Genomic DNA, 18273 nt, shown 5'->3' on the forward strand with positions numbered 1-18273 from the left:
CAATTTTCCTGTGTATTTGTCTTATGCTGTCTTATATATAATAGTTTTTCCGTGCCCATGGTTGGGTCCTTGTTATGCCTGTATGTTGTAGGGACATTGTTTGTGTATAAGATACGTAATTCAATATTTATATTTCAAGTATAAAGTTTTGTCAACACATTTAGGAGGAAACCACCCATTCTAAAACCATAAAGCTTCCCAAGGAATCACAGACTACTGGAGCACCAGAGGAGCCCCCAAAAGGGTGGGAGAAGTTATCCAGACCCAAGGACACAAGAGATAGCAGTCTTGATGTTTCCTCTGCATCTTTGTCTGGGATGCCCTCGTCAGTAGAAGTAATGAGAGGTATTAGCTCTCCTGTAGTAGCATAATCAATACTGTCCTATGAACAAATCAAAAAAGTAATTGAGGAGGTTGGTAGTCAAAATATCACTTTGAATGGGTTAATGCCAGTTATTTAGTTTTTGCTAAGTGGACTTGGGACAATGTTATTAGGGCAATGAAATTTTCCATGGTAGGAAGTCAAAACACACCAATAAAAAATATATTCCCAAACACTGAAAACACAAATGTGTAATTTTTATGTTTTTATCTTAAAACATGCAAACAATTGGGCTGGGGGTGTTGTTTTTGCCATTTTGTGGACAAAGCTAAGAAATATCCTGGTGTATTTATTGGACATATTATATACATTGAGGTTTGTTTTTTAGAAACTAGCATTCTTAGAAGCCTCAGGTATTTTCACAATGCTCAGGTTGACTGTCATTTCAGATGAGCATGGTGGACAAATAGATGGGAAGTCATAGCTGGCGTCCCTGTGGCCATCAGGCAGGTGGCAGATGTGACTCCAAACGTTCCTCCCATGCTCTCTGCTTCTAAGTTAGGCTCATTGGCCCCACAGAACTCAAACAATACTTAAAATTATGGGCGTTTATTAGGGAAATAGGTTACCATGAAGCAATGGTCCCATAGCAACACCCATCTCTATCATGTCTTCCTGGAAGCCACCCCTTACTCAGTCCCAGAGTCTCAGCCTCCGCCACTTCAGACACAGACCTGGAATGTACCCCTTCCAATGGTTGTGGGCTTTCTCAGCCTGAGATGGCTCTGACACACAGAGAAATGGTTTTGATAGGGGTATGGTTTTTATCTTTTTTGCAGGTCTTACCTCCAAGGAAACAATGGATGGTGACTTCAGTCACACCCTCTAGCAGAGTTTAAACATTCCCTTAGTCCTGTAGAATGTCAACAGTAGGGTTATAGTCACAGGCAAAGTCCAGAATTTCAATACTTCACATAAATATAGATCATATTCATGGCCTTTATCTCTCTTCATACTGACAATGCAGCCATAAATTTCCTCACTGGGAATTAATACTCAGGCAGATCATTATACCCTAGTTAACACTATATGTGCTTTTGTTTAAAATGTTCATCTAGGATTTGAGGACTAAATTATGTGATTTCTAAAGCAGTTGTCAGTATTATAATGTTACCTGTGTTTTGTTCCATGTGGCAATCTAGGTCTAGAAGAAATAACTGAGAGGGAGTCTATCCAAGATTATGGTTGTGTAATACCTCAGAAAAAGTCATCACTTGAGTCCTTAAATGGTAAAAATGAAAGCAGTGAGAAAAATTCATGTACAAGAGAAAGTTGCTCACCAATTCCACATCCATTTTTGGTAAGAGATTATTCTTGTTTAGCAGAGATATCTGAAGGGAGTCGTATGCTTGAGGTACTTTCGCGTTGGTTCCAACTCAGTTAAATGTTACTTTGACCTGCCCCATCCTCAGAATTGTTATGCGGGAGTCCACTGTGGCTGCCCTCTCATGGAAGGCCTTCCTACTCTTCAGTGTTCTTCACTCTAGCAGACAGCCTGGCCTTCTCCAGGAACTGGTCCTTCTCCAAGAAGTGTTTGTTCACCAACATCAAACTTTAAAGGCATAGTTCTTGCTCTTATTCCTTACTCATGGTCCAGTTTTCATCAAGGTCTCCTTAGTCTTCAAAGTGACAGCCTGAAATGCCGCCTTTCGTTGTGAATCCAAGTATGGGGTAATCCTTAACAACTTTAATTTCCCCCCATTTATCCTGATGCTCTTTATTGGTCCAGTTGTGAAGACATTTATTTCCTTTAACTTGAGGCGTAATCTTTGATTGTCAAGGTTCTGTTATCTATTTGCCTATCATCATCAAATCTGCACATGCACTGCTTATGTACTTAAGGTTGTTGGCTTTGGTCTGAGGGGAAAATGAAAGATACATTCTCAGCTGCCAAGAAGCCTACAGACAAGAGTTAGGTGGATGGCAGTGTGGGAGTAAGGGTGGTGGCATGCATGCTACAGAGGATTCTGTAACAGGAACAGCCATGGCTGCAGACCAGAAGATGGATGCACCTTTTTTGAGATTCCAGTACATTCGTTCCTGCCACACACAAGCACCTTTTCAGGTTTCACTCTCAAAGTCTGTAGCCTTTCATTGCTCACTTAGGAGCCCTGGTGGCACAGTGGTTTAAACCCACTGGCCCGTCTGTGGAAGGAAGTTGTGGCAGCCTGCGTTTTAGTCACAGGATTCCAAGGTGATCTTTATGGTAGCATCCTGCCACATCTTTTTTTCTGTAGAGCTGGTGGATTTGAACCACACACCGTTGTGTTAGCAGTCAAGTGCGTGACCACTGTGCCACCAGTGCTCCTCCTGTACCAATTACAGCCCCAGACTCTGAGGAGCAGTCGACTCTTCCCCAGGTTCAGCAGCAGCGTGATGACAGCAGGTTTGCTTCCAGCTACCAGCCATATGATTGACACATTTCTGTCAGTTTTGAGTCCTGGTGACCCTGTAGGTGTACAGATTTGGAAACTCAATGGAATGACAGTGAGGTTGGTTGTGTGGGGTGTTTTTTTTTTAAGCACAAGCTCTTAAACCTCTGCCACATCTAACCTTTGTCCTACCACCTTGAACCAAACATTCTTTTAACCCAGCAGCGTCACAAAATAAATATATATATATATATATATCCTGCAAAGCTTATATAAAACTCCAATGTCTTTTTTTGTTGACAGCAGAGGTAGGGAGCTAGCCTCCCTATTCTCCCCCTCCCTGCGAAGTACTTCTGGGATATTCTATTTCTATAATACTACATTTTGAAAACCAACTTCCCACCATTCTATTTTCTCTCAGATCCTTTAAGTCAGTACTGACTCACCTGCCTCAGTTTCCCCTCAGACTCCCACCTTTCCCTTCTTGACATCAAGGATCTGCCCATCAATGGAATCCTTACGGTTACTTGGTGCTAGATGTCACTTTAATATGACACGTGAACCAGATCTGTTTCCCGTGACTGCGGACCAGGCCCTGGGAAGCTTGCCCTGGGTTTCAGTGCTGTCACTCTCCTGTCATCATTTGCTGAGCTCAGCATCAGGGGTCCTTAGATTGTCAAAGTTGTTTTTTTTTAAATCCATTCAGATATATTTATAGAGGTCCTTTGTATTCTGGATATTGAGTTTTTGCTATGCGCAATGCAAAATTTCTTTTTCCACTATATACTCTTCACTTACGTAGGAAACTCATTTGATAAAAGATAGCATTCAATGAAATTTACCTATTTTTTGTTACACTACCCTTCACTACGCGTTAACGCAGTGTTACAAATGGTACATTCCTCCGCTGTCATTATACCGTGGGCTCCTAGGCCTCTGTGTCCACAAGGAGACCCTGAAGTTGCACACTCATTGGCCATTCAATGCCCCGCCTTTGACTTCAAAATGTTCTTGGTCCTTTAAAGAGAAGGCTGTCACTTCCCAATGAGTTTCCTTTTCCTCCAACTTTGAATTGTCTTAACTGAATGACTAGAATCTTCTGGGCTTTTCTAGAAAGATAACCATAGTCAACTGTTTTTAATGCTCTGGGATTTTGTTAGATAATTTTCTGTCTTCTTCATTCTTAGCCCAACCATACTCCTGTATCTAAGAATACTACTACTGGGAATGGTCCTGGAGCAATTCCACAAGAAACACAAAATTCCAGCAGTTATTCAGATGTAAGCAGTTACAATCCACAAAAACAGTTTATAGAAAATGAACTTCCAAATACCAATGAGAATTACACAGAAACACAAACAGAGGTAGGTGTAATACTAAACCTTTCAAACTTGCCTGAAACTAAGATTGTTTGTGAAATCATCAGATTATTAGCCTTTAAGAGTAACTACAAGGGAAATTGCAAAAGTGCCTAGAAAAAATGGAATAAAGAAGCCGCCTTGTGTGACATTTTAAAATTGGTTCGTTATTTTCATCTGATGTTTAAGATGGGGGGAATGATAGTAAATAGTTGCTGACCCACTGACCTATTTAGCATTAAACCTTTGGATTCATCATTCTATAGGAACTTGGTTGACCCTGCTACTATAAAAGTTAGTCTACCATCAACAAGAATATTTTAATAATCTATAAGATAAAGTCAAAACAGACTTTTACAGCTAGACGAGGAGCACTGGGGCCTGAGCTGGACCTAGTTTATCTACATGGATCAGAAAGAGCAGCAACTCCTTAAAGAAAGGAAAGGAAGTAATCTACATGCTTATGGACTAGGAAGGAGGCTAATCAGAGTGGTGGAAACAATGACAAATAAGGGGGGATAGAAAGGTGTGTTGTAAAGGTATGAATTGAAAGCAGGAAAAGGGATCTAAATTTTTTGTTAATCTGTGACTTCTCATTTCCTGACTCAAAACAATGAAAATCCTACTAAGGAAGAATTTTAAAAGCATGTCCCTCACCCCACCCCAAAGCCAAACCCCTTGCCATTGAGTCAACTGGCAATTAGAGACCCTATAAGCAATTCCAAGGCTATAAATCTCTTCCTCTTGAAGAGTAGCTAGCGGATTCAAACAGCTGACCTTGCAGTCCAGCACATAACTGACTGCCACTAGGGCTCCTTCAAACACAGAGAAATAGTCCAAAGGCAGCTACAGAACTGCTGTCTTGCAGGAATGAGGTTAACCGAGGGCTGGGTTGAGATGAAGAGGAAGGGACAAACACCAGCTGGTGGCTTTAGAGCTTGAGTGCAGTGGTCAGTGTAATTCCAAAGGTACCTGCAGTATTTTAAATTTCTAATGTGTATTTCAGGAAAGCGATTCCGTGTCTCCATTGTCCTCATCTAGTGAGGGAAGAGAGGAGGTTGGTTGTAGCACATCTTCTGACACGGCTCATGCATCATCAGGTGTGCAGTCCTTTCTTTGCTCTACGGTTACTGTTTACTGAAGTATCGTGATGTTAGAAAGCCTAGTGAATTTCCAAATGCAAATAAACAAGATGGACTTCAATGTAGTTTCCTAAAACATAATGCAAAGAAATGAAACAAAAGCTTTTAAACAAGGAAATACTAGGTATTTTTAATCATCCCTAAGGTGCCACTCAGCATCCTAATCGCAAACGAATGTACATACAAGATGGACGTAATTCTGATGACATAGAAATGGAAGAGCAAGAAGAACAGAGACAGAACTTGCTTCCCCAAAAGCGGTCTAGAATAGAAGATGTAGATCGTAACAGCTGTACAAGTAAGTAGAGCAGATGTCTTGGTGCATACAGTTACTTAGATTGTGGCTCCTGAGGTCACTCAGGGCTTCATCTGCACACATTCCCACGGAGACTGCTGCTGATGCTTTAGCACAATGAGTCTAGATCTATAGTTCGCCTATTGCCACATGTCAGTCTTAGAAGAGTGTGCCTTGACTGATTTGTTATGAAATTACAAGTTTTACCAATTTTTTTATCTTAAAATTAAAAAAATGTTACCTGCCCTTGAGTTCATAATCTTTAGAGACTTTAGCTGGTTGTCCTCACTTTGTACTGTCTGAAAACATATCCGCAGTTTCATCATATGAGTATATCCCTCAACTGGATTGCAAAGTGGAACATTCACATTTAGAGATGATGTATGAGAAACTCCGTCATGAATATAAGAGGAAGAACCAAGTGAGTGATCATTAATTAATTATGACGTATACTGTACTTTCCACTAGATTGTCCGTTAACTCCATTCTTTGGAGCTATACACATGCCCAGGAACCCAAATTTCCTCAGACTGGTGTGAACCAGAAGAATGACAATTAGGTTTACTTCCTGCTCTGACTTAGCATTTTTCTTTTCTTGGACAAAGAAAGTTTCCTTGCTGTACCTTTTGAATCTCATTTGAAGAGAGGCAGGTGGGAGAGCGAATCAGGGATGGGTAGTTCAAGTTCTGTCACCAGCTCTGGACCCCTGTAGTTTCCAGTATGCTGCGCATAGAAAAGGGCTGGCCATGGATTTTACATGCTTTATGTTGTTTCAATTCTACCTCATTCTGTAGTTAGAAGTGAGTATAATTTTATGGAAAATTAAGATTTCAAATGTCCTAGACCTATCTTACTTAGCTCCATATATTTTTGGTTATGTTTTTTTCAAGTTAAATATTTTTCAGAATCACTGCATGATGATGGATTATTTTATCAAACAGTCTTGGAAATTGATACAACAACATATGGCAAAAGTGAACCACCAAGTTCAAGAGTCCAGGTCTGTAATCAAAACCTCTTCTGACAGCTTGTGAATGCTAGTTTTTGAAATTAATTTCACTTCATTTTTGTTACTAGGAATAAAAAACTTGATAAAATCCAATTCACCATCATACAAGAGCTGGAAAATTTTGAAAGAGAGGAAGAATCTTTAACATTTTTGGAGAAGGAATTCACGGTTTGTGCTTTTAACAAACGAAGGAAAAGCCTTCCCTCTGCTTTAGCATGCTCTAAATGTTTTTTATTCATGATACTTTTGATAATACATCAGAGATTGCCACCTCCTGTTTTTGTTTATCTGAAAGAATACTGAGCATAGAGCCAAGTTATATAGAACTGTGTTTTAATATTTAAAATATAACTAGTTTTATCTGCCCTTAAAACAGGACTTTTGGGAAAAGCTAATTCACAAGCTTACTATCTATCAGAAAAATGAGCAACAAAGGTCAGTACAAGTTTATAATTTGAATGATAGGATGATACGTGTATATACCAGATGCTAGCAGCTGGGTCGGAATTCCTGCTGAGTCCTCTCATGACTTCCCTTGTTAGGCTCCATGTTCTGAGAACCTCTCTTGATGAAAATGTCTGCAACAACACTGATGGTGAAGACACTATATTCACTTCGGAGGTACACATCTCATATGCAGTCTCCAATATTGGTTGCTGTAACAAAACAATACTAATATACTTCATGATGGAAATGCATTTATTTATTTCCAGATGTGCATGATGAAAGAAAACATGAAACGGATACAAGACAGGCTTCTCAAGAAAATGGTAAACTGAATAGATAGGTCTTTATGAAGAGAAATTCATTTTGGGTTGTGGAAAAAATTAAAATTAGAATAATGGAAATAGGAAGAATGACCCATAAGCACTGCAGCTGGCCTGTGGAGTATCCTGACAGTTACCCAAAGGCTTAAAGCTAGGGAAGAGCTGTTATCCCCTTGGGGCTTAAAGGAAGCGGCTTTGAGAAGATACCCAAAGATGGCAGACATGTTGGTCCTTGTTAAACCCCATCCTGGAGTTTTTGGCTTCCTTAAATCTCAGTGATGATAGTAGAGAATGAGCACTGATACACTATCAGAGGGTGGTTTCAATGAATCAATGACTGACTCCCCGACTAGTTCACGTGATAGTTTCATAGTGACTGGTGAAATCTAAGTGTGATGATTTTTTTCCCCCTTGGTGGACCACCATAGCACGAGGAGGAGCTTCGCCGTATACGCAGAGGGCTGTCGTCATTATTTACGTCTGATGAAAGAGCCTAGTTACTGTGTCTCACCCGTGCAAGTGTCTCATATGGGACAGCACTAGTAGCTATGTAAGAGTATTTATTCAGCTATCGCTCCAATTAGAAGGCACAAAATAGCCCAAGGAGAAGTCTTTTAAGCGGGCTGTTTGATAAATCCTGGTGTTCTTTGTCATAATACTTTGATGCTAGCAAATTGTATAGATTTTAAGTTGAAATAAAGAGATACATTTCCATTGTGTCCAACTTACCTACTGCCCCCTTTCTGCCTGAAGAGAAAATACATCAATCAAGCTTTAGGCCCATACATTTCAACTGGGGTACTCAGGCCTGTTGAGTATTCACAGTAAACACTCCAACATCATGGCCTCCCACAACCCGCCAATGGTAAGTCGGGATATTGAAGGACAATTGTAGCCTATGTTTATTTAAATTTTTTTCAAAGTCCTCTCTAACTACTGCCCTCCTCTACAGAATGTTTCTTAGGAACTTTTACCCAGGTCATTGAACACCTTGGCTTTTTCAGTGCTATCTCCACTACTTACCTGGCAAGTCCTTGCCCCTCCCTCACCCTTTCCTACATGTAGTGCTAATCTTCTCTGGCAGATTTGTTCTGCCCCTGTCAGAGCCCTCTGTGTTCTTGCTGTTCACTCCCCAAAGCAGACCTCTTAATTCTGACTTGACCTTAGACATTGGAATAATGCATTACAACAGTACTACTAGCACCTCAAATTCTCCTTCTTCCTTACCACCAAAGAAAAGTAACAAATCTTACCCTCCTAAACACTCAACCCCAAAGTTAGACACTGTTCCAGAATCCTTTTTCTCCATACCTCAACAAAGTCTTGCAGTCCCCATTACCAAAGTATGACCCGCACGTGGTTAGTTGCTGCCACGCCTTCACCATGTGACTAAGTGGGAATTCCTGGATGGTTCAACATAAACACATCAATGGAATCAAGAGGGGTAAAAATACCCACTCATCTCAGTTGATGCAGGAAAAAGCTTTTGACAAAAGTCAACATACTTTCATTATAGAAGGAATCAAGTGGGAACTTCAACATGACAAGGAATATATGAACCATCCTCAGTGGTGAAAGAAAACCAAAAAGACAAGGACGAACACTTCACCACGCTATTCAACACTGTAGCAGACTACTTATGCAGCAAGAAAAACAGTGCCTGGATGCCTGCATGCAGATGACAGAAATTCACATACACATAACACAAAACTATTTCAGCCAAGAAACAAATTTAGAAAACCTACAGGACACCCAATGAGCATGCAAAGGGCACTTGTATTTCTATACACTACCAAACAGCAATCTGAAACATTTACAATAGCATTAAAACAAAGTGGGAATAAATTTGACCAAGGAGAGGTACAAGATTTATACAAGTACAAAACATTGCTGCAAGAAATGCCCTAAAGCTTACAAAGATGCCCCAGGTTCATGGCTTAGAGAACAATGTTAAGATGGCAGCGTTCCATCCAAATAAACTACACATTTAGCCCAATATCTATCAAAGTCTCAATGGCTAATTTTTGGTTGTTACATAAGTAGAAAAACTGTTCTTGAAACTTAAATGGCAATACAAACAACTCATCTTTTTTAATCTTAAAAAGGAGGGTGTGTGCATTTCAGTTTCAAAACTTTACTCCAAAGTTACAGTAATCAAAAACCTGTAGTCAATTGCTTTGAAACAAGGTTATCAATAAGGTGGTAGTAAAGATTTTATCAGCCCTGATGGTGGAGTGGTTACAAATTAGGTTGTGATCTGCATGGTCGGCAGTTTGAAACCACCAGCAGCTCAGGAAAACTCGAGGCTTTCTACCTCTGTAAACAGTCCGTCTTAGAAACCTAAGAGGGGTCTTTTAGGACTCAGCATTGACTCCATAGCAGTGAGTTTGGTTTTTGTTTTGAACTTGTATAGCAGTCCTAGTGGCATGCTGGTTACCAGTTGGGCTGCAGTCTGCAAGGTTAGCAGCTCAAGACTACCAGCTAGGAGAGGGGGGAGGGGGAGAAGGGGGGAGGGGGAGAAGAAGAAAGAGAGCTTTTTACTCCCATAAAGAGTTACCATCTCCAACTCACAAGAGCAATTCTACCCTGTCCTATAGAGTCTCTATGAGTTGGTATGGACTGTATGGCAGTGAAGTTAGTTTTTTAATTTTTATTAAAGTGTAGGAATGACATTCAACCTAGCAACCAGGTCACAGCCTGATAATTTCTCCTTGAGGAGTGAGAACTGCTCCTTCCTCTATTGCCTTTCACTTTCATCCTCGCTAGGAGTCTGTCTGCCTCCAGGGACAGCTCCCCATGGGCTGCTGACCTTGGGAGCCAACATCTGAGCTGTCTGTGCCTGCCCTGATTCCACTGACCTTGCATCCAACTGACTGTACCCTCTGGCTTCCTGCTTTGTGAAAAACTACCACCGAGGGCAATATGACGAGAACTATATTCCCTAACAGAGGGAATCTGGAAAGCGAGTATTCCATGGTAGGAAAGCCACCACTTTGATAAAGTCCAAGTACACTATCCTGCTATAAATACCATTCCCACAGAGTCTCCCCTGATAGCTATGCTGCCTTAAAGTGAGTACATGCTTGCTTTCTCTTCCTACAGAAGCAGACATTCTGTGGCTATCTCTTTTTCCCACCATGTCACCCAGCTCCCCTCATATCTTACCCCCCAATACAGTTATTAGGGACTTTACTGTAGATTCCACCCACCTTATAACATATAATAAATACTGAATATGCATGTCTTATGGCTACCTATAAACATATCAAGAAAGTAAAGACTCTCTCCCTTTCCCCACCTCCGTGTGGACCACCAAGAGGGGCTGAGGTGAGCATGCTACCATAAAATGTATCTGACTCCTTTATTTTATCCTCTCTCCTGTCTTTCCTATTGTCTATGACTTTACGATGATCTTTATATTGATAGCTGTATAGCTGTGCCTACTGACCCTTCGGTTGCTAGAGGTTGGCTTCCTCTGACACTGCTTCACCTGTCTGCATCTGCATGTGCAGCCGTGTGACAGGGAGGGCACATGTGTTGGGTGGGGCAGACTCCAGATTAAGATTCCGTTACTTCTCTGATACAAGGTTCCTTCTTACACAACCTGGCCTAACACAGGGAAGAAGAATCTCTTGAATGAATGAGATTGGGAAAGGGGGAGAGCCACTAGACCTCATTGCCTTAAGGAAGCATATCACAATGGGTCAAAGCTCTAAAAAAGCTGCAGCTCTGAAATTCTGTGAAGAAAAATTAAGTGATAGACTTTTTGACCTTTGATTTGGCAACAGACTCGACGTAACAAAAGCACAAAAAATTTAAAAATTGATCATCAAAATCTAAAACGTTTTTGTACAAAGGACCATATTAGAGTAAAAAGACTGCCCACAGAAAAGGAGACAATATTATCACCTCCTATTTCTACAATGGTCTCAAACTAGAAAAAGCACACCTACAATAACAACAGACGAAGGACTTGACTGAATGGTGCGCTAAAGAACACACACCAATGGCTGATGAACACATGAAACGATGTTTTGCTTAAAGGGCCACACAAATCATTTCAGACTTTGTGGGCTAAGAGAGAAATATGAACATAGCATACAAATATTTAGTTTGCAGGCCACTTAAAAAGAAAAAGGTGGCTAATTTTTCAGTGACTATTAAGCATATTGAGCAGTGACTAGCAGCTAAAAGTTCTTGATCTTCGGATTTCAAAGAGAAAGCATTGCCAAGGGCTTGCGATGCTCAGCTTGATCAAGATTCAACACCTTGGCAGAGGTTCACTACACATTCTCAACCGAATACAGCTGCAAGGTGACAACTGTTCCAGAATGCACACAGTAAGGTGTGTATGTGTGTGTGTGCGGGGGTGGGTGGGGTGGATACAGAATTAGTACAGCCAGGCTCTGTGTTCTGTGTGAAGCTCCATAGCCGCCACTTTGTCACCATCACCTGCTAATACCACTTTCTAGGCACATCCTAAGCATACCTAATTAAAGCTGAAGTGAGTAAGCAGGGACAGAATGAAAAACAACCAAGTCAGATATTGAGCAAAATCATATGCCACAAAATACGAGCGACTGACCGGCCTAACCTGGGAGGCAGGAACCAGAGCAAGACAGTTGTGGTCCTGGCTGTCCAGCTATAGTCCAGGCGTCATCTTGGGGAAGCAGGCACAGACAGAGCTGCCTGCCTTTCTTGGCATACACCTGAGTCACAGTAGCTTTTCCAGTACAGGTACCTTCCAAAAGAGAATAAAGTTCATTTTGAAAGGAACGATGCTATAAAATAAGTCTACCAATTTTAGCATGTGTGCCATGTCCAGACTTCTGCACCAGGTTTATCAAGATTCTTACAAAGATAGAATTAAGATGCAAATATAATTTCCCTGCTCACATTGTCAAGGATATTTACAGTAGAAATTGACACTAAAAATGCTTTTTATTACTTGACACAGAGGTATGGTTCTGTGCTCACAGACCTAAGGAACTGACAACCGGCAGTTTTCTTACTGCTCATCTAACAAATTTTACTTTTGTCTAAGTGGTTAATATCAATAAAATATTAGAAACTTACTCATGTGCTCAGTTAAACAATCATTCATAAGGATCTTTAGATATTTTCTTTCATATGAAATAGTCGAGTAGAAAATCATTGGAAACCAAATAGGTAAAATGGGTATTAGAAACTGGTGGGACTGATAATTTGAGTACTACATTTTGAATTTTGTGTTTAGAGACATAATCATATAGCTAAATATTTTTATACTTACATCCAATATATCTGAAGGGACTTCAAGTTTGTGGGAAATTTTCATTATCTTTTTATTCCCTTTTCCACAACTTGCTGGAGCACCCTCAGCTAACTGAATACACTTACTCATAATTTGCCACACATTTCCATAAAAGATAACACTTCCTGTTGCTAGGCGATTTTGGTATTTCCCAAAGTCACTTGTCTCAAATTGATTCAACTAGTCTCAAGACCCTTGAAGATTTTTAATGTACTTTATACAACATTATATACCTTCCTCTATCGTATTAGCTTAAATATTTTGGGTTGCTGTTAAAGAAAATTTAATTCCCCCACAAATTTACTAACAACATGCTTAATCCATACAATTATGTGTCTTAAACACAAGTCCCACCTGCTAGGTAGTGTCTAGCCAGAGGTCAGGCTGACGCCTATCAGTCACAGCACAGGTGTTCCAAGCAGACTGAGTCCCCCTTGTGTTTCAGGCTGGGTAGATTCCAAAATAGCAGTACTCATGCCTTCCCCTTTTCTCGTAATAAATACATGGATCTTGCTCTGCCAGGGGATGGAAATCTTAGCTTTACATAATTTGACCTCCAAATGAGACCACTTAAATTGGAATAAAATACTAAATTGGAACTATGAACAAATACATTAGCTTAAAATAAGAAAACAAGTAGACAACTTTTCAAATGGCGCCCACAATGGGTGAGGAGTAAAATAGAAGGTGCATATATTAATGCTTATACAATTAAAGCACTTCTCGCTCGAAAGGATCTAGAAATTGATGCTCAGTGGTCATGTGATTCAAAGAAGTTTTCCCAGCTGTACTTCTTTCCTGAAAAGCACTTCTTATAAAAGCCTACCATTCAAGGAGTGTGTGTGCTAGCACCTAGGACGGATCACAAGGCCCATAGAAGGGTGTGCTGCCACAGAGAGGCATTTCCAGGAGACCCTGCTCCACCTCTCAGCGAGGTAGAAAAGTTAAGGTGGTGGGAAGCAACAAGGTGCAGATGAGGTAGGAGGTTCAGAGGACACCCACCAGTCACATCAAGGCCACCATATAGGTGGCTATCCTTTCTTAGGCACTCACCAAGTGGACCTCACTCCAGCACCAGCAGTGCTGCGTGGGAGGCTCATCCTGCAGACGGGCAGCCACAGCAGAGCGCCAGGGTTTGCCTCTGAAAACTCTCAGGGGCAAGTCCCCTCAGCTGGGCTCACCCCCTCGCCTGCCCTGGAAGCAGACTCATTTCTGTAAGGACACTGAGTCACAGGCCAGGAGGAAATGTTCCTCAGAGCTATGGTCACTTAACTCACCGACCCCACCCTTTGTAGTATTACCTGTGAATGCCCCCTGCATGCCTGGCCAGTGCCCTCTCTAATCCTTTCTCCCGCTAACACTGCTTCTCTTTTAACTGGGGTTGTCATAATGTTTATAAATGTGAGCTTTAAACAGATCTCAAACTATGAAGACTTAATTTTCAATTTCAGAAAATTACCTCGGGGCTGAATGATCTCTTCTACACTTGGTAACCAAAGGCTTTTACCTGAACTCAAAGAGGATGACTTGGTTTTCCGAGGCACAACCAACATGTACTAACAGAATTCAAACACACACACACACACACACACATGCTGCAGCTCTCTTTCACACGTGGATTCTGGTGGCTCAAATGGAATAAAGTGTGACTTGTCTCACAGACTCATTTTAACAAGCCTCTCGTGCCCAGTCCCAAAGAGAAGGTAAAGCCTGGGTCCATTTCCTGAAATAGGTCATCATTTAATTGAAGAACAAAATGATCAGGAATCAAAAGGTTGCAGCTGTCATTTTTCTGTTAGGCATTATATAAAAAAGGGGAAAGTATAATACAACAACCTGTTTTGTGTAACATGAACTCAAAAGACGTCCAAATGAATCGTGATCAGAATAAAAATGCCTTTTCCCACGTAATACTGAATGACACCATCACATGTCAGAGGCCTGGGGTGGTATCCTGTGCATGCACGTCTCCCGTCCGTCTGGCCAGCTGCACGCTGTGGAAAACAAGGTTCAATGGCAAAGGACAGTTTTCTTCTGGCTGAATGATTTGGGTCTTAACTGACCCCAGTAGGTCTCAGGTCATACTCTCCTGGCACCAAATAGTAAAACGCATCCTCTGTTTCCTCTGTAAGTGTGCAGAGATGTCACCGGGGGGTGTGGGCATCCGCCTCTCAGAAACACACCGCGTGATCTTGAGCTTCAGGAAAATTCCCTGATGAATGTTCAGTGTTGGTATCAAAAGTTAAACACAAATTCTTCTCAGAAGAAAATCTCTATGGCCTATGGAATCTGAAAGTTAGATTAAAAAAAGACAAATTGTTATAAATTTGTGAAAATGTACCCAAATCTTCCAAAAATAAATGGGATAGGTGATTAGAAGCTCCCTGGAGACCGTTATATGAGACATGGCGAGAGAGCTGTTCAGGGTGAAGGATCATCTGTGAATTGTGTGCCCCAACCCCAGACCTCAAGATAGCACACTGGATTTAAGTTTCCACCAGTCATCTGTCAGCCGGTTGTCCTGTGGTGGCTGGTATGTTGCGTGATGCTAACGGTTCTGCCGGCCAGTGTTTCAAATACTAGCAGGGTCAGTCCGACACGGTCAGCAGGTTTCAGCAGAACTTTCAGACCAACCAGGAAAAAGAAGTAGGCCACGTCCTTCTGAGAGACTGGCCAGTGAAAACCTTAGGGAGAGCAGAACGTCAGACCGCCAGAAGACGAGCCGCTCATTGGAAGGCACTCAAAACAGGACCAGCGAAGAGCTGCCTCCTCAAAGTGGAGGTGACCTTGACTGGGATAGAATACGGCTTCTGCTGATGGAGCATGACTCAACAGGGGAGGAAACATTGCAAGTACCCAGCAGTAATCAGACAATGTATGAAGGCTAGATCCAGGAAAAATGGAAGTCATCAAAACGAAATGGAACTCACAAAGACCACTGCCGCAGACATGAGTGAGCCCAAATAGGCCAGTATTGACCATTGTGAGCTGGGCAAACATGATGTGCTATGTCAGGAAAGACAAATTCAAGGTAAAGAGCATATCATCAATAACACCTCAAGATTTATTATGAAGTACACTCCTGTGTGGGACAGAATACTCGTAAATCCAACTATTACTCAGATGTGTGTACCAACCACTAAATTATGAAGAAACTGACTTTACCAACTTCCTCATTCTGAAATTGATCAAGTGTGCAATCAAGATGCACTAAGAATTACCATACACTGGCATGGAAAAGTTGGAAACAGGAAAGATCAGTAGTTGTAAAATATAGCCTTGGTGATAGAAACGAAACTGGAAATCTTCATTAAATGCCTCTTTTTCAAGATAAACGGGGCCTATGGAATACACAGGCATCAAATTGATCACATCCATGGAGAGATGATGAGAGCTCAGTATCACCAGTTAAAACAAGGGCGGGCCTGCTGGGGAACAGGTCATCAATTTTCTCATTCAGGTTGTCACTCAAGAAAATGAAAACAAGTCCGTAAACAGCAAACTGCAACCTTGAGGATACCCCACCTATATTTAGAGAACATTTTAAGAACAGATATGGCACATGAAGTATAAACTTTCATAGATGGGGGGACATTTTCACAGGATTATATGATTAATGTGTAGGTGTTACTTAATTGCACTTCGGAGGCCAAAGAATGATGTACAGGTGCCACGTTGGCAAGGGGTGGATTGAGGTAATTAAAGTTTGTTGTGCCATCCAGGCCAATAAACACATGGGTTAATTGAAGGGCGGAGGGATAAATGGCTCAGTGAGCCTCGCCTTTCTAGTTCTCAGGTCTCTTGCTTTCTGATGGTCGGACCAGGGTGCAGCTAGCTTAGCCAGTTCCCTGCTTCAGCTGGCAAGGCTCACTTCCTGCAAGACATCCCCAAGGAGAAGCCACATGGACCTACCCTGATGCAGCCCTGGGTGCGGGAGCAGCCTTGTGGAGACCCCTGCCAGTGCTGAGATGCTTGCACATTCACTGACTAGGCTTCCCTCCTGTAGTCGGCATCATAGTGGGTGTTTTGTGAGGTGGAGGAGGACTTTGTAGATTGGTGTCGGACATATGGGTTAATGTTGGGCTTGTGGGCTTGGGCAGCACTGGGTTGGGATGTTTTCTTGATGTGCACTTAACCTTTATATAAAGCTCTCTCTTATACATGAGTTTCTGTGGATTTGTTTCTCTGAAGTACCCAGACTAACACAACACAACTGAGACTAATGACAAGATGCCTGACAAGCTGTAGCATGACAATAAGAACATCATTCATGAAAAAAGGAAAAGGTCGTTAGACAATAATGAAAGAAAAGACCAACATGGATGTCAGAAAAGGTGCTGAAACTTGTTTAGAGTGGCTAGAACAAATGGAAGAAATAATGTCGTAAAAAGCTGAACAGAAAATTTCAAAGATCAGCTTACGAAGACAGAGGAAGTATTAAAATGAAATGTTCAAAAACCTGAAATTAGAAAGCTAAAGAGAACACATTCCACGTATCTCAAAAGCTAAAAGAAGAAAAACACCAAGCCTCAAGTTCTTCATTAATAATATGAGAAGCATGAGAAAATAGAATACCGCGTCACTGCACCAAAAAGAATTGGCTGACATTCAATGATACCAAGACAGCGCGTATAATCCAGAACCCACAGAACTGAAGGAAGAAGTCCAAGCTGCACTGAAATCATTTGCATAAAACAATGCCCCAGGTACTGAGAGGATGCGAATTTAAATGTTTCACACGTTGATGAAGGACTGGAATCACTCACTCATCTAGGCCAAGAAATTTAGAAGACAATTATCGGACCTACTGACTGGAAGAGACCCATATTTGTACCCATTCTACACAAAGGTGCTCCAACAGAAAATGGAACTTATCAAACATTATCACACTCAAGTAAATTTCTGTTGAATTCAAAAACAGCTGCAGAAGTACATTGGCAGGGAGCTGCCAGCGGTTCAGGCCAGATTCAGAAGAGGACATGGATAAGGGATATAGATGACTCTTGGTTGAATGCAGAGAATACCACAAAGATGCTTACTTGTGTTGTTTTTTTTTTTACTGTATGGTTCATAAACTACAGATAATATTGCAAAGAATTGGAATTCTAGAACATGTTTTGGTGCTCACGGATCCTCTATACCAGTGGTTCTCAACCTGTGGGTCATGACCCCTTTGGGGGTCGAATGACTCTTTCACAGGGGTTGCCTGATTCATAACAGTAGCAAAATTACAGTTATGAAGTAGCAACAAAAATAATTTTATAGTTGGGGGGGGTTCACCACAACATGTGGAACTGTATTAAAGGATCGCGGTATTAGGAAGGTTGAGAACCACTGCTGTGTACAGATAAGGAAGCAATTGCTCAAACAAAAGAAAGCGAATACTACATGGTTGAAAGGAACGGAATGTGTCAAGGTGGTATCCTCTCACAAACTTACTTAGTCTGTATGCTGAGCAAGTAACCTCGAGAACTGGACTTGATGAAGAAGAACGGGGCCAATATCAGGATGGGCGTAAGCCTTGTTAAATTGCTTGTGCTATGCAGATGACACAACCTTGCTTGCTGAGCGGGAGGACTTGAAGCACTTATGAAAGTTGCCAAGGATTTCATTCTACTTGGATCCACAATCGAAGCTCATAGAAGCAGCAGCCAA

General features: G+C 41.4%; 1 protein-coding gene across 1 annotated transcript in view; it reads left to right on the forward strand.

Moving 5' to 3' along the window:
- SYCP2 (synaptonemal complex protein 2) overlaps nt 1-18273 on the forward strand; it is a 77283-nt gene that overhangs the window by 58190 nt on the left and 820 nt on the right. The window lies entirely within an intron of this gene.

The sequence above is a fragment of the Tenrec ecaudatus genome, chromosome 12 (assembly GCF_050624435.1).
Source record: "Tenrec ecaudatus isolate mTenEca1 chromosome 12, mTenEca1.hap1, whole genome shotgun sequence".
In the NCBI taxonomy this organism is placed as follows: Eukaryota; Metazoa; Chordata; class Mammalia; order Afrosoricida; family Tenrecidae; genus Tenrec; species Tenrec ecaudatus.